At 40.9% G+C, this 13,599-nt stretch overlaps 1 protein-coding gene across 7 annotated transcripts in view; it reads right to left on the bottom strand.

Moving 5' to 3' along the window:
• The window catches only part of ppm1b.S (protein phosphatase, Mg2+/Mn2+ dependent 1B S homeolog), a 28,771-nt gene extending 22,681 nt beyond the window's left edge, over positions 1-6,090 (bottom strand). For 5 of the 7 annotated variants that reach the window (XM_018264360.1, XM_018264359.1, XM_018264361.2 and 2 more), the window contains exon 1: positions 5,361-5,918. The gene's annotated coding sequence lies outside the window, so the exon portion shown is untranslated. 7 annotated transcript variants of the gene reach the window in all.
• Positions 6,091-13,599: the final 7,509 nt, after the last annotated feature.

Below are 13,599 nucleotides of genomic sequence, written 5' to 3'. Positions count from 1 at the left end.
ACAATGTAGGTCTCTTAAAATATATTGCATAAAACAGCCCACATGTAAAACCCTGCTTCATGTAAATAAACCATTTTTATAATAATATACTTTTCTAGTAGTAATTGCCATTTTAAAAAACAAAGGCCGTCCCCTGGGATCGTACGATTCATTGTGCACACAAACATACCAACAAACCATACATGTAAGGTCACATGAGCCAATTAACAGACAGAGTTGTGTCTTTTGCTTCCACACTTCTTCCTGTTACAGTTAGAGCTGCAGTATTTCTGGTCAGGTGATCTCTGAGGCAGCACACAGACCATCACGAAATGGTGGTTCAAGGCAAGAGATGTAAAAGGGCAATATTTACTTAAATATATATTCCAGTTTGGTAAGGTTCTTTAATTTGCCACTTAAAATGATGTAAACTATCTGTTGCTTAAGTATTCAATTTGGGGATATAGTTTTCCTTTAATGAGCCAGACATGAAAGAAAATATTGACTGACCTAAGCTCAACAGCACATGGGGTTATCCTGACTGCCATCAAAGAGCAACTGTCAAAACACCCCTCTTCAACTGTTACTGCTTCCCATTGAGCTCTATAAGAAATGTTCCAGTTATAGCACATGCTCCATTGACACAGGCAAACTTGAGATTTTAAATGCCAAAACAATGGCAGCAGTAGTCAATGCGCAGTTGCCAGAGTCCTAATAGCTAAACATTTCAAATAGACTGCAACTATATTACCCTTGTTGTCAAGCAAGTTGCCTTAAAGGAACAGTAACATCAAAGAATTAAAGAGTTTTAAAGTAATACAAATATAATGCAGTGTTTCCCTGCACTGGTAAAACTGGCGCATTTGCTTCAGAAACACTACTATTGTTTATATAAATCAGCTGCTAGGGGCAGCCATTAAAATGAGAAAAGGCTTACACAGCAGATAAGCTCTGTAGAACAGAATGGTATTTTCTGTTATCCACTATTTATCCTGTGCCATATAGCCTTTTTTCAATGTCACCCATTGCTACACAGCAGCTTGTTTATATGAACTATAGTAGAGTTTCTGAAGCAAACAGATCACTCATTTTTTGGTGTATCTAGTATAGGTCAATCTAAAAAACAACTGGACTTGCTGAGTAATCAATGAAGTTGTTTTTAGATTGACCTATACTAGATATACCATGACCTGGATGAATGAAAATCTTCAGTCATTTTTTGGTGTTACTGTTCCTTTAATCACATGCAACGGTCAAGGGGCTATATTTGTACTGTGTCAAACCAGCCTGGAAAATAGCCATGATCTCAGTAACCAACAGAAACCTTCATTCACTTCCTTCATTCTCTAAATAAAACAACGCATCCATCGGTTTCAATGATGCAGTAGCGAGGGTAGGAAGGCGTAATACAACGGGCAACCGAATGCTGGACCATAACCAGCATTCCCATTCACCTGTACAGGAGTTCCATGGAAATCACTGGCCAGTCACATCCATGAGAGTAGGAGCAGAGCTTTCATGGTGATGTGTGCACCCATTATAACTGCATTTCCACCTGGGTGCATGCAACTCTCAAGTGGGTGAAGCTAGAACTAACCTGCAGCCAAAGTGCCAGCTACAATAGGGATTCTATGAAAATGAAGGCAATTCCATAAATATAAATCGCCTAAGCATAGCAGAACTGCACAAGAACTGGTGCAAAGAGGTGATTCACAAAGTATCAACTGTGTACGTGACCTCGGCCTCAAACAACCCGCACATAACTGGCAGGGACATCTGTTTAGTCAGCAATCAGCCAATAACATTTTAATGGTGCGAGTTGTTTTTTAATCAGTTTCAATCAAGCACATTCCAGTCTATGAGTGCACTTGAATTCCATTTCTTGCACTTGGAAAATGAAAGTAGTTTCAATTCGACCAACTTTCCTTGCTCTTCAGAGCATTTGTGGGCAAATAGGATAGCAGCTAATAAAACTAAAAGTCACCTAAGGCCTAACAGCAGAGAAGATACTTTTTCTATAGGTTTCAACCTTCTCTACCGTGAACTCTCCCTTACGTGTAAAACAGATACAGAAGGCAAGGGTTGTGCTCTTTTTTTACTTAGCTTATTATCTATAAAAAAACCCTGCTATAAATGGGAGAATTAGTAAGATAAAAACAAAATAACCCATTAATGCTTTATAGCAGGGGTCACCAAACTTTTTTTATCCTCCCCGAGTCACATTCAAATGTCAACAGAGTCGGGGAGCAACACAAACATTTAACAGGTTCCTGGAAGGAAACAAAGAGGGCCATGATTGGCTATTTGTTAGCCCCTATGTCAGGGGTGCCCAAAAGGTAGATCGGGATCTACCAGCAGACCTTTAGTTGGTGATCAGTAGATCTCAAAACACTGTTAAACAGCTTGACTGTTTTATTCTTTTCATTCAGAAATTTATTCTGTTATGGTTATATATAGTGATGGGTGAATTTATTCGACGCCGGCGAATAAATTCGCGAAACCGCAGCGAAAATTAGCCTACGTAAATAAAAATGGACGCCAGAGTCTGTTTTTTTTTTTACACTGGCGCACTTTTGCCGGCAAATGTGCGTCTGCGTCTCAAAAAAGACGCCGGCACGGTTTTGTGAATTTTTGCTGTTTTGCGAATTTCACCCCAAATTCGCCCATCACTAGTTATATAGGAAATTGTTTTTTTTAAAGTACAGGTACCCATTATCCAGAATGCTCGGGACCTGGAGTTTTCCTGATATTGGATCTCTCCATAATTTGGATCTTAATACCTTAAGTCTACTAGAAAATCATAAACATTAAATGAACCCGTTAGACTGGTTTTGCTTCCAATAAGGATTAATTATATCTTAGTTTCAATCAAGTACAAGGTACTGATTTATTATTACAGAGAAAAAGGAAATCATTTTTAATCATTTGGATTATTTCATTATAATGGAGTCTATGGGAGACAACCATCCCGTAATTCGGAGCTTTCTGGATAACGGGTTTCCAGATAACGGATCCCATACCTGTATAGTAATAAATATTATTTTGATTTATAAGACAATTTGTAAGTATATTTTCCATGGAACAGAATGCGAACGGTGATATTATGGATGTAGATCATAATGGGACATCACTAAAAGTAGACCGCGCATTACTAAAGTATGGGCACTCCTGCCCTATGTGAACTGGCAACCAACACATGGTTGGCAAGACACCTGGTTTTTATGTAACCAAAACTTTCCTCTAAGCCAATAATTAAAAATTAAGTACTGGTGTTGAGCAACATCCAAAGGGTTTGTGAGAAACATGTTGCTTCTGAGCCATTGGTTGGGGACCAGTGCTTTATTGTAAAATAAGGACACGCAGAAGAGGATTCTTGTGGTTTTCCGCACATCGGAGAAAAAAAAAAAAAGGCATATTGCCCCTTTAAAGGGGACACAGTCCCCAAAAAGCTAAATTAGTTTTGTAAAGTTAATTTTAAAGAGGATTGCTCACCTTCCCAACACTTTTTTAGTGCAGTTGCTTTCAGATTGTTCAACTAAAATAAAAAATAATTTTTCAGTTGCTTTTCATCTGTTATACTTTGCCATTTTTCCAAAATTACATTTTATTTATGTACCTGTCCCTGGTGTTTCTAACTAGCAAGTCAGTTTTCCAAGTGATGATTCTGAACAGTTAAAATGTGCTCCATTAGTTGATCCATTTCTCAGCAGGATCTACGGGGGAATATTAGCAAGCAACTCTTGTATCAATTCTAACATCTGCCTTTAACGAAACTCAGGGATTCAGCTCAGCAGGGACAAACGCAAGAAATGGATCGTCTAATGCAGGAGTCCAACTTTTTTTGGACCGGGGACCGGTGGAGGGGGCGTCCAATTCTGGAGCGCCGTGTTAATTGTCCCCTAGGTTCGGCGGCCCAGTTCAAGACTCTCCGCTGCTGGCCTAATGTATTGATTTGGATCAGCTGCAGAGTCGCTGACCCCCCCCCCGACTGCTTTAGAAAGACATTAAAAAGGTGAAAAATTGTACTTTTACACTTCAATATAAGAAAAAAAAAAAGTCACAAATAGAACTAGAAATAAAGTATTTGGAAGCTGTTGGAAGCTGACCCCCCCCCCCATTTAAAGGGGTGGTTCTCCTTTCAAACACTTACTCAGTTCAGTTGTTTTCAGATTGTTCACTATAAACAATGACTTTTTTTAATTACTTTCCATCTTTTTATAATTTTCCCAAAATGTAAGTTTAAAGTTGAATGTTCGGGTCTCTAGTGTTTCAGTCTGGCAGCACAGTGATCGTGAAGCGATTCTGAACTATTACGATTTTCTAAATTTAGCGGCTACAATTAGTTGATTCATTTCTCTAAAAAGGTTGAACTTGATGGACGTGTGTCTTTTTTCAACCTTACTTACTATGTTTTCAGCAGTATCTGCGGAATATCAGCAACTATTGTATCAATTCAGCTGCCTTTAAAGGAGAAACAACCCCTTTACCAAAAAAAATAAACCCTACCCCCAACTCACGTAAAGCCCCCTGCCCCCCAGCCTAGCTGCCACCACGGGGAAACTTTATACTTCTCCCTTGATGCAGAGTCACAGAATCAGAGTTCACCGCAGTCATCTTCCGGGCCTACGGCAATTTCCGTCCAATTTGGAGCATGATCAGTTGCAAAACGGTAATTTGCTCCAACTGCGCCGCTTCTCCGGTCTCCGTCTAAGCTTACCGAAGACCAGGAAAATGGCTGAGGTGAACTCCGATGCAGTGACTCTGCAAGTATAAAGTTAAGGGCATTTCGGGAGTTTTTTTTAGCGAAGAAAAAAAAAAAAAAAAAAAAAAAAAAGTCGGCGACCCCACCTCCCAGAGCGGATTTAGGAGTATGAAAAAAAGAAACTTTACTCTTCCATATTAGAAAAATGGTCACACTTAGAAAAAAAAACTTTATTTCTGGGGAACAATCTGAAACCAACTAAACTGGAAAAAAGTGTTTGAAAGTGAACAAGCCCTGTAATTGGACGTGAGGTTGGTTTATCCATTTCTGCACTGCTGGTTGTGACTCTCGAAGCAATGAAGCAGGTGTGCTGCAGCCAACCCTCCCACGGACAGGAATCGCACGTTGGTCTCAAAGGCCTGTTTATCAGTGGGCTCGTCCTTGTTCGACAGCTCAGAGGCAGCAGTGCAGCGAATATTCAAGAGAAAGACCATTATAATATCTGGCTGTACATTTAAAGTGGAATTAACAGCGAGTTGTCCCGGAATGTCCCTGTCCGGCTGCCGTGACAGTGTAGGCTTCGCCTTTGAGGAGGCACCAGCAAGCGCTCAGTCAGGGCCTGCCTTTAGCAGCCGGGAAACACAGAGAGCATGACGGGATATCATCTCGGAACACTTACCTAACGGCCTGACCCACTCTCGGTAACGCCCCTTCTAGTGTGTGAAGTAAGCGAGGCCCACGCGCATCTCTCGGGCCCCAAACCGAAGGTGAAAGGAAAGACAGGGCCCCTTTCCCTACTTGACAACGGAAGTCCGACAGCGGCGGCCCTTCCCCCTATTTACAGCTTCATCGTGACGAGCAGAGGAGGGCTGAAAGGTCCCAGTCAGATTTTTACATGACGCGGTTGCCACCAACGTAACGACCGTGAGGCCTCCTCAACTCCCAACGACCGAACAGCGGCGACTACAACGTGGGGGGTGGGGAAAACAGAACGCCGCTGCGTTCCTCCAGTTGGCCAACGTGCGGTAAAAGCGAGCGTCACGCCCGATTCTTATTGGCTGAAAGCGTTGTCTGTCAGTAGCTGTACCCTCTTGCTATTGGCTACACTGCTTGACAGTTTCCCCCGCACCTTCTCCCTTGTTTTATGACATATTAAAAATTGCGACCTGCTGCGTCTCACAACGTATTAAAACCCTAAAGCTGAATGTTGAGGCGGTTCCGTTCCGTGACGATAAGGGCTAGTGGAAAGTACAGCTGAAGAAGTCACCAACCTTATTTTAAAGCGACGGTGCCGCTCAGAACCTTCCCCTAACAGTATTGGCTGCTTCTTTTTGGTTGACGTGCGTGCTGACCTATAGCAGGCGATAATACCTGATGTTGGGGGAGGGGGTGGTGAACGCAAAAAAAAAATGAATGTTGTTTTCTTCAGTGCGAAGCGTTAGGGGCAGGGTTCTTGGCAGAGTCCCGTATGTAACATGAAATCATCGACGTCCAATCACCTTCGAGGGTGACGTCATGGTCTCACCATAACAACTTGGCCCTCCTGCTCTGCAATATTTGCTCTGACTGAGAGCGTTTGTTACTCAGGAGGATAATAAACCCAGTTCTTTAGTAAAGCTTACTCTGCCATTAACTGTCACTGTGTGTCGTTTTTTCTGTCAGTGTATGATATATCAGCACCATATGAAGCTGTTTACTCGTGGGGGGTTAGACTAGCTGACTGCTGTTCCTAATTTTGACAGAGAAAAAACATTTTGTCCCCTGGAAATGTCCTTGTCATTAATTTTGACCAACTGCATAGAAGTATTGTACTGTTCCTCTAAACACAAAATACCTTAACCAGTTTGACATCTTTGTACTGCCCAAATCACTCTAAATTCCACCCAGACTATGTTCCCTGCCTAGGGTTGCCACCTTTTCTGGAAAAAAATACCGACGGCCTTCCTATATAGTTATCTTTTTTCCCTATTAATAACATTGGGATCAGCCATCATTTTTACCAGCCAGGCGTTGGCAACCCTATCCCTGCCAGGGGTATAAATATGAAAAAAAACCTGTAAAATCTAGGAGGGTTCACAGGCACTGTCGGTAGGATTGCCACCTGTTCTAGAAAAAAATACCTGCCTTCCTATATATTTATCTTTTTTCCCTAATAATAACATTGGGATCAACCATCATTCTTAACGGCCAGGCCAGTAAAATACTGGCCGAGCCCCCCCAGAGACTCTTAACCTGTCTTGTACACTGGTAGATTTTGTCAGTGCTCCACAAACGACCTTATCGGCTTAACAATTGATTGTACAAACGTCACCCATCTGTGGTAAAGGACATGTGAGGAGACTTTGGTCATATCTTTGTCGTGTTGGCTGCAAGATCTCACATATATTAACTGTGCATTTGTTTACTTTTGCTAAAGGCATTCACGGTGAACAGACGTTTAACAATGATTATCTGATTGGCATCACCACTAACCGATTTCATAGTTTCATACTGAGAAATTTCAAACCTGTTGGATTGACAGTTCGGACGAGTTTGGTGCAACAATGCGGTCATTCACCCATTTATGGCCACCCGTAGACCGTAGGCCCACTCTCCAAACTACCTACTCTCCAAACTACCTACTCACTCAATTTCTTAATTTTACTAGTTTCTTTTCTTTACGTCCTATAACCTATATCCTTCCATCAATTTCTTTGTTCCCATACAAAAACTGGGAATGACCACGAAATAGGCCAAATGATTAGAAACTAGGGTTGCCACCTGGCCAGTATTTTACCGACCTGGCCAGTAGAAATGATGCTTGATGCCAACGTTATTAATATGAAAAAACAGCAAGAATATAGGAAGGCTGGAATTTTTTTCCAGAAAAGGTGGCAACCCTATTAGAAGCAGAAGGGCCCACTGACACCTGGCCCACCAGGATTTTTCACGGTACCCTGGTGGGCCAGTCTGTCAGTTTTTTACAGGTCTGAAAGATTTGCTTAATAACAAAGAATTCTGATGATCATGATTTGAATGGCAGCTATGCTTTAGATGGCTCCTAGGGTCGCCACTTTTTCTGGAGGAAAAAAAAACTACACTTCTAATGATTTATAGCGGCATTGGGTCCAGACTAGGGTTACCACCTTTTCTGGAAAAAAATACCGTATATTTATCTTTTTTCCCTATTAATAACATTGGGATCAACCATTATTTTTAAGGGCCAGGTGGCAACCCTAGCCCAGTCTGGCAATATGTGGACTCTGGCAAATGCCAGAGGGGCTGCTGTAAGACATAGACAGTCACTATTTTGTAGGCTGTTGGGGCCTCTGTGTATTTGAAATGACAGTGCCAGGGTCTGTTTTAAATCTCAGTCCAGGCCTGGAGATCCATATGAAAATTGATTGGAATGTGTTACTAATAAAGAAAACTCTGGGCATTTTTGAGACCATTTGTGGGTCATTCATGCAATTCATTATGTTTTTTACTCGCAGTGCAGCACTTTTCCCTGTAATTATGTGCTTAACATGGTATGTTACCATGCTTTAACATGGTAAAATGTGCACAATCGGTCCCTTGTAGCATCTGGAGTTGTTGCGTGTCTGGATTGCATCATTTCCATTGTTTGTTGTCAAAATTATGTTTGTACTTAATTCTTTATGTGCAAGGCTTCTATGAATGTGGACATAGCTCCTACCGTTCAAATTACCACCACGTTTAAGGTGACGGCAGGTCCAAGGTTCCCCTTCTACAAAAGACGTACTTGTTCACAATTCACTCGACAGACTGGACTGATGCAGTCACGCTTGCTGCAAATACTCAGGGGTGCAGGGGACATGTTTGGACACACTTTAGAAATGAAAGGGGTGAGTTAAATTGTAGGGAGTGATATAAAATATCCTGCCTTCTCCCTTTAATACTCGCCACTTGAAAAAAAAAGCACAAGCTGTGTGAGTAATTCCACTGCCTATTAATATAGCCTGTTCATGCATCATCTCTGCTGATTAGTGATTAGCCCATTATTGTATGCATTTCAAATTGTGGGTTTGATATCTGAAAAATATTATGGTTATATGCTTATTTCACAGTATTTCCTACCATAATCCCATTTAAATGTACCAATTTCAAATTGCATCCTGTAGAGCTGTGCTGAAATATGTGCAAGTGGGTGGGTTGGTAGTCTCTCAAGACTTCTTGAAAATTCTCTAGTTGCCATTAAAATCTATGGGAACCTTGCACAATACCTTCCCCTGGAACTTTCACACTGTAGAAAAATTAAGTGGCAAATGAGAAATGCCACGAGAACAAAAAAAAAAAAACAAGAAATGTTGCAGGAAATATTAAGAAGATTTTTGTTAAAGATATGTGATACATCTGCCCTTAAAGGGTTGTTCACCTTTAAGTTAACTTTAAGTATGTTATGGAATGGATATTTCTAATCAACCTTTTAATTGGTCTTCTTTTTTTAAAGTTTTTGAATTATTTGCCTTCTTCTTCTTCTTCTTCTTCTATTCCCCTGAGGATGAAAAAAGTCAGAATATGAAAATCCGGCTTCTCAAACCTGGCGAGGTTGTATATAAGTTAGTGGGAGAGCTCCCTATCCTATTTGGAAGTTGCTGTGTTCTGCGCTGAAATTAGCCTGAAAATCCGATAATTTGGGACTTTTCTGGCAAAAATCCAAAAAATTTGGATTTTTGTGAAAAAGCTCTAAAAAAATTGAGCGATTTAGGAAAAAACTCTGGAAACAATCGTACAATTCGGATTTTCGCTTGATTTAATCGAGTTTGTCCCCATGCTTTTTTATTATGTTGTGGATTCTAGTTTGGTCGGATTTTTTAAATTTAAATACTCAGAAAATTTCGGATATTGATAAACGAGGCCCTAATGGTATATACAGTCAGGTGCACGATTTCTATGTACAAGTTATTTAGTGTTCGTTATTTGTGATGTGAAGGGGAGACACAATTTTGGCAGCTTTTCCATTCATCTCGGAACACTGTGTCCCAGCTCTGTTTTTTACTGTGAAAATGGAAGTCATTGGTTGAGTGACAGCAGCATCCGGTTGTAAGATAATTTGTCTCTAGAAGAACATGTTACAATAATGACAAGCCTGACAAGCGGTGCTAAAAACATATTTCACATGCTGACAGATGGGTAAAGTTGGAGGAGGAACGTATAGAGAAACTGAGGGACTGGGGGAAGGACTGGGTAGGTAGGTAGAAGGACTGAGTCGGTAGGTCGAAGTCTCTCACACCCATTGTTATCATGTATGCTTTAACAGTAGCTGATCAAATGACATGCCACCTACCGGGTCTGCGTCACTACTTGCCCAAGTGCCCAGCTTCTCAATATCATCCCTAATTGAAAGTGTTTTTAATGCTGCTGTATTCATCTAAGACTAGAATAATATTCAAGGTAACGGAAGAATATTGAGCATTTTGCCACCACCCATCAAACTGTAATTTCTCTAAATAAAAACCAATAAAAAAACAAGATGTTAATACAGATATACTGAGATACCCCTAGTTGTGTTATAAAGCTGCCAGGAGATGCTACTTTTATCTTCCAAGGGGTTCTAGATGTCTCCATGCACAACTTATGCATTCGGATGGCAAGATGGCTCTGGGCATGATACATAATGAGTCAGAAGCCAGAAACCAGAAATTGTAAGATATTAGCATGGAGCACATGATGTAAATAAAATGATGCTAAAGTATCTGTTTATCTTTAATAGGACCAGTCACCCAAATATTTTTCCAAAATCCCATTTTATTACATTAGTCAAGCAAAATGAACTTTAATTACACAATATAAATTATTTGAATCTTGTTTCCTTCATTGTGGGAATTCATAATTATAGCAAGCAGGCAGGCGCCATTTTGTGGACACTGATATTAAGACAAGTCTTGCATCATCTCAGAATCTTGTTTGTGCACCAGGATGGGGGACCTGATGTCCATCCCCATGTCCTGACTACACAATTAAACGGTGAAGAGATCTGGGAATGTGGGGAGAGCAGTGACAGCTAGGAAGTACTGAATGGAAAGTGAAAGCAATTGTCTGCTATGCCTAAAGCTGGCTATAGATGTTGAGATTTTTAAAAGATCCGATCATCATCATGAGACCACGATCTTCTCAGAACGATTGTACGATCGTACGAATTTACCATCAACTAAAAAGACCAATTTACCAGGAAAACAAAAGGGAGCTGCCTGCTTGGCCCTGCAAACATAGATAGATTGCACTCGGACCAACAAAGATTTTTTGACCTGGCTGATCAATTTCCCAACAGATGTCTGCCGAAAAATCGTAAGATGTTAGATCGTTCGAATACCACTAACTGCACGATAATTTCGAAGGATTGGTCGGGCTTCCCTAAAATCGGTCGTTCGGCAAGAAGAATCATCGTGTCTATGGGGAGCTTTAGACATAGAGGAGGGGCAGACAATATTTGATTGACAGCTGATATTTTTAAATGAGCTTACAACAGCTATGAATACTTTAATAAAAAATGTAAATTGGATTTCATGTTTAATTTGAACATTTAATTTGACTTTTATCATGCAGATTTTTGTGTCTGGATGACAGGTCTACTTTGGCTAGCAAAATGACATTTGGCGAATGTTCATCAACAAAAGGTTATTTAGTGATTTGTTGTTATTAACTATTTACATTGCATAAAAAAAGAATGGTGCAAAAACAGTTGGTTTCAGTTGGTTAAAAAACAGAATCTTAACAATTACAGTTTGCTGGTTTACTGAGTTGCTTCTGGGAAACATGGGGAAGGTGGAAATTGAAATAAATCACTTTTTAATCTGACATTTTAGAAGAATGCTAAAAAAATAGAAAAGTCAGTATGTATGGTGTACTGTTTGCAAAGTTGAGCTGCCTCTTTAAATAAAGCAGCTTCCCAATTGATAGACCCTTTGTTTTAGTGAGGTATAAGAGCATTACAACATATCCGTTGTAGTGAAGCAGCAAAACCTCCATCTTTGGCCCACAAGCAGTATGCTTTTCTCTGTATGGCATCTACATTTCTATCCTTCTGTTCTTCCTTCATATTGGTAGCTAAGCTAGTGAATCCCCACAAGGGCATGTCATACCCTTAGAGTGTTGAGTCAGAAAGATCAAGTATGCCGGTTTAGGGGACTGATAAATGTATTGCCCATTTACATTGCATTCCCCTAAAGTTTGGCCACTTAAGGGCCCCATAGTTGTACAGGAGCTAGACTCCATTTACTTTGTCAGAGCGTGACCCCTAATTATCCCGGGTTTAGCTACTAGCTGGTATTGTGGTATAATATAAAGAGCTGAGCACATGGTCCATTTTTTGTTAGTCTTAGGGTCAGGGCACACGGCCAGATCGGGGAAAATTGGTCACCACGAAGAAGAGATTTGTCTCCTGTCGACTAATCTCCCCAAATCTGCCCGTGTGGCCAGACCCTTAGGGTTGCCACCTTTTTGTGGATGAAAATGGGCAGGGGGTGGGTCAGTGGAGTAGGGGGGCGGCCCAGTGATGTCGGAGGTGGGTCGTGACATCGGGGGGTGGGTGATGTGGGGATGTTGGGCGGGAGACATCGGGGCGGGACTGATAACGTGGCGATTGACTTATCGCCATGTGATTCACTTAATTTGGAAATCCGGACAGGAGCTTTGCACTAGGGCAGCCCTTAAAAAAAACTGGCTGTCTGAGTGAAATCCGGACAGGTGGGAACCCTAATTAGTCCCCTTACCTGACCAGGCAGGAAGGGTGAGGTGGAACTTAGACAAGGTCAGGTCTAGCAAGTGATAGGCTACTCACCTTCATAGATCACTCTAGGTGTGATAGATTGTTAGGCTATTTAGCCAAGTAGCTGTGGCACCACCGAGGAGTGTGATTATACTTCCAGGTACCAATTGCCCAGAAGTAGGGACTAGCGTTAGAGTTTGATCCAATTAGGGACAAGGCTGAAAGCTGGGTGTACCTTTGTAGATGTTGTTTATGCCATCATTCCTGTGGGGAGTTATACTGATCGATGATACTTGTGAGTATTTGTCTATGGTTTGGCCACAATCTTTCCCATGAATCTCTCACAGGAGGACAGACGACCAAAGATTAGGGTAAGGTGAAGGGCACCAGTGAAGACTCAACTGGGGAGATAACTGGAGTGAAGAAACCCTGTCATTGAAAATTAGCTCAATTGTCTTGCTACACAAGTATGTAGTATGTGTGCAGTGAGCATTTTGAAACTCCTATGAGGAGTGTAGTGAGTAACTGTTGTTGTTGTTATACCAATGTAGGGGCTCAAACATGTTGATTTATGGTGGTGGTAAATCCCATTGTAGTTCACTTTGGAGAACTCTGATGTTCTGTAGCTGGCATAAGCACTCTACCTGGAGAGTAGCTGTATGTTTTTAATTATGGTGTGAGTAAATGAGCCTGAACTGCATATAAGGAGTATAGCATAACCCAAGTTTAACTAGAATAAGATAGGAAGGTGCAGATTATAGTGTAGTGCTCCGTCTGTTATATCAATAAGTGTGCTTGTGCCATACAGCACCCGCAGTTCATTTCCCAGCAAGCGTGACCAAAAGCTTTCTAAAATTATGAAAAAGATGTAAGCATTCTGTAATCTATCATCTATTACTGTCACTAAGAACGTACATTCTTGCCCATACGGGTATTTCAAGCATTCAGGGTAGGGCGCTGACAAATGTACCAGCCTAGATAAAAATGGAATCCTCTCCTTAGGAAATTGGCTTCAGCGACACAGTATCCATGTTTATAGGAATCCCTATAAATGAAAACAAGTACCACAAGCTTTATATTCATTAAACTACAGAAAATACTAAAACAAGATTGATATAATATCGGAATAGCTGTGTCTGGAAGCAGGCCACATTAGATTTTCAAAATATCCGCGTTCATGGTAAATATATATCCTGTTTAAAGATGTTTT

Source organism: Xenopus laevis, chromosome 5S (genome assembly GCF_017654675.1).
Source record: "Xenopus laevis strain J_2021 chromosome 5S, Xenopus_laevis_v10.1, whole genome shotgun sequence".
Classification (NCBI taxonomy): Eukaryota; Metazoa; Chordata; class Amphibia; order Anura; family Pipidae; genus Xenopus; species Xenopus laevis.
Note: the sequence above shows the minus strand (reverse complement) of the source record. Positions and strands in the feature narration are given on the sequence as shown.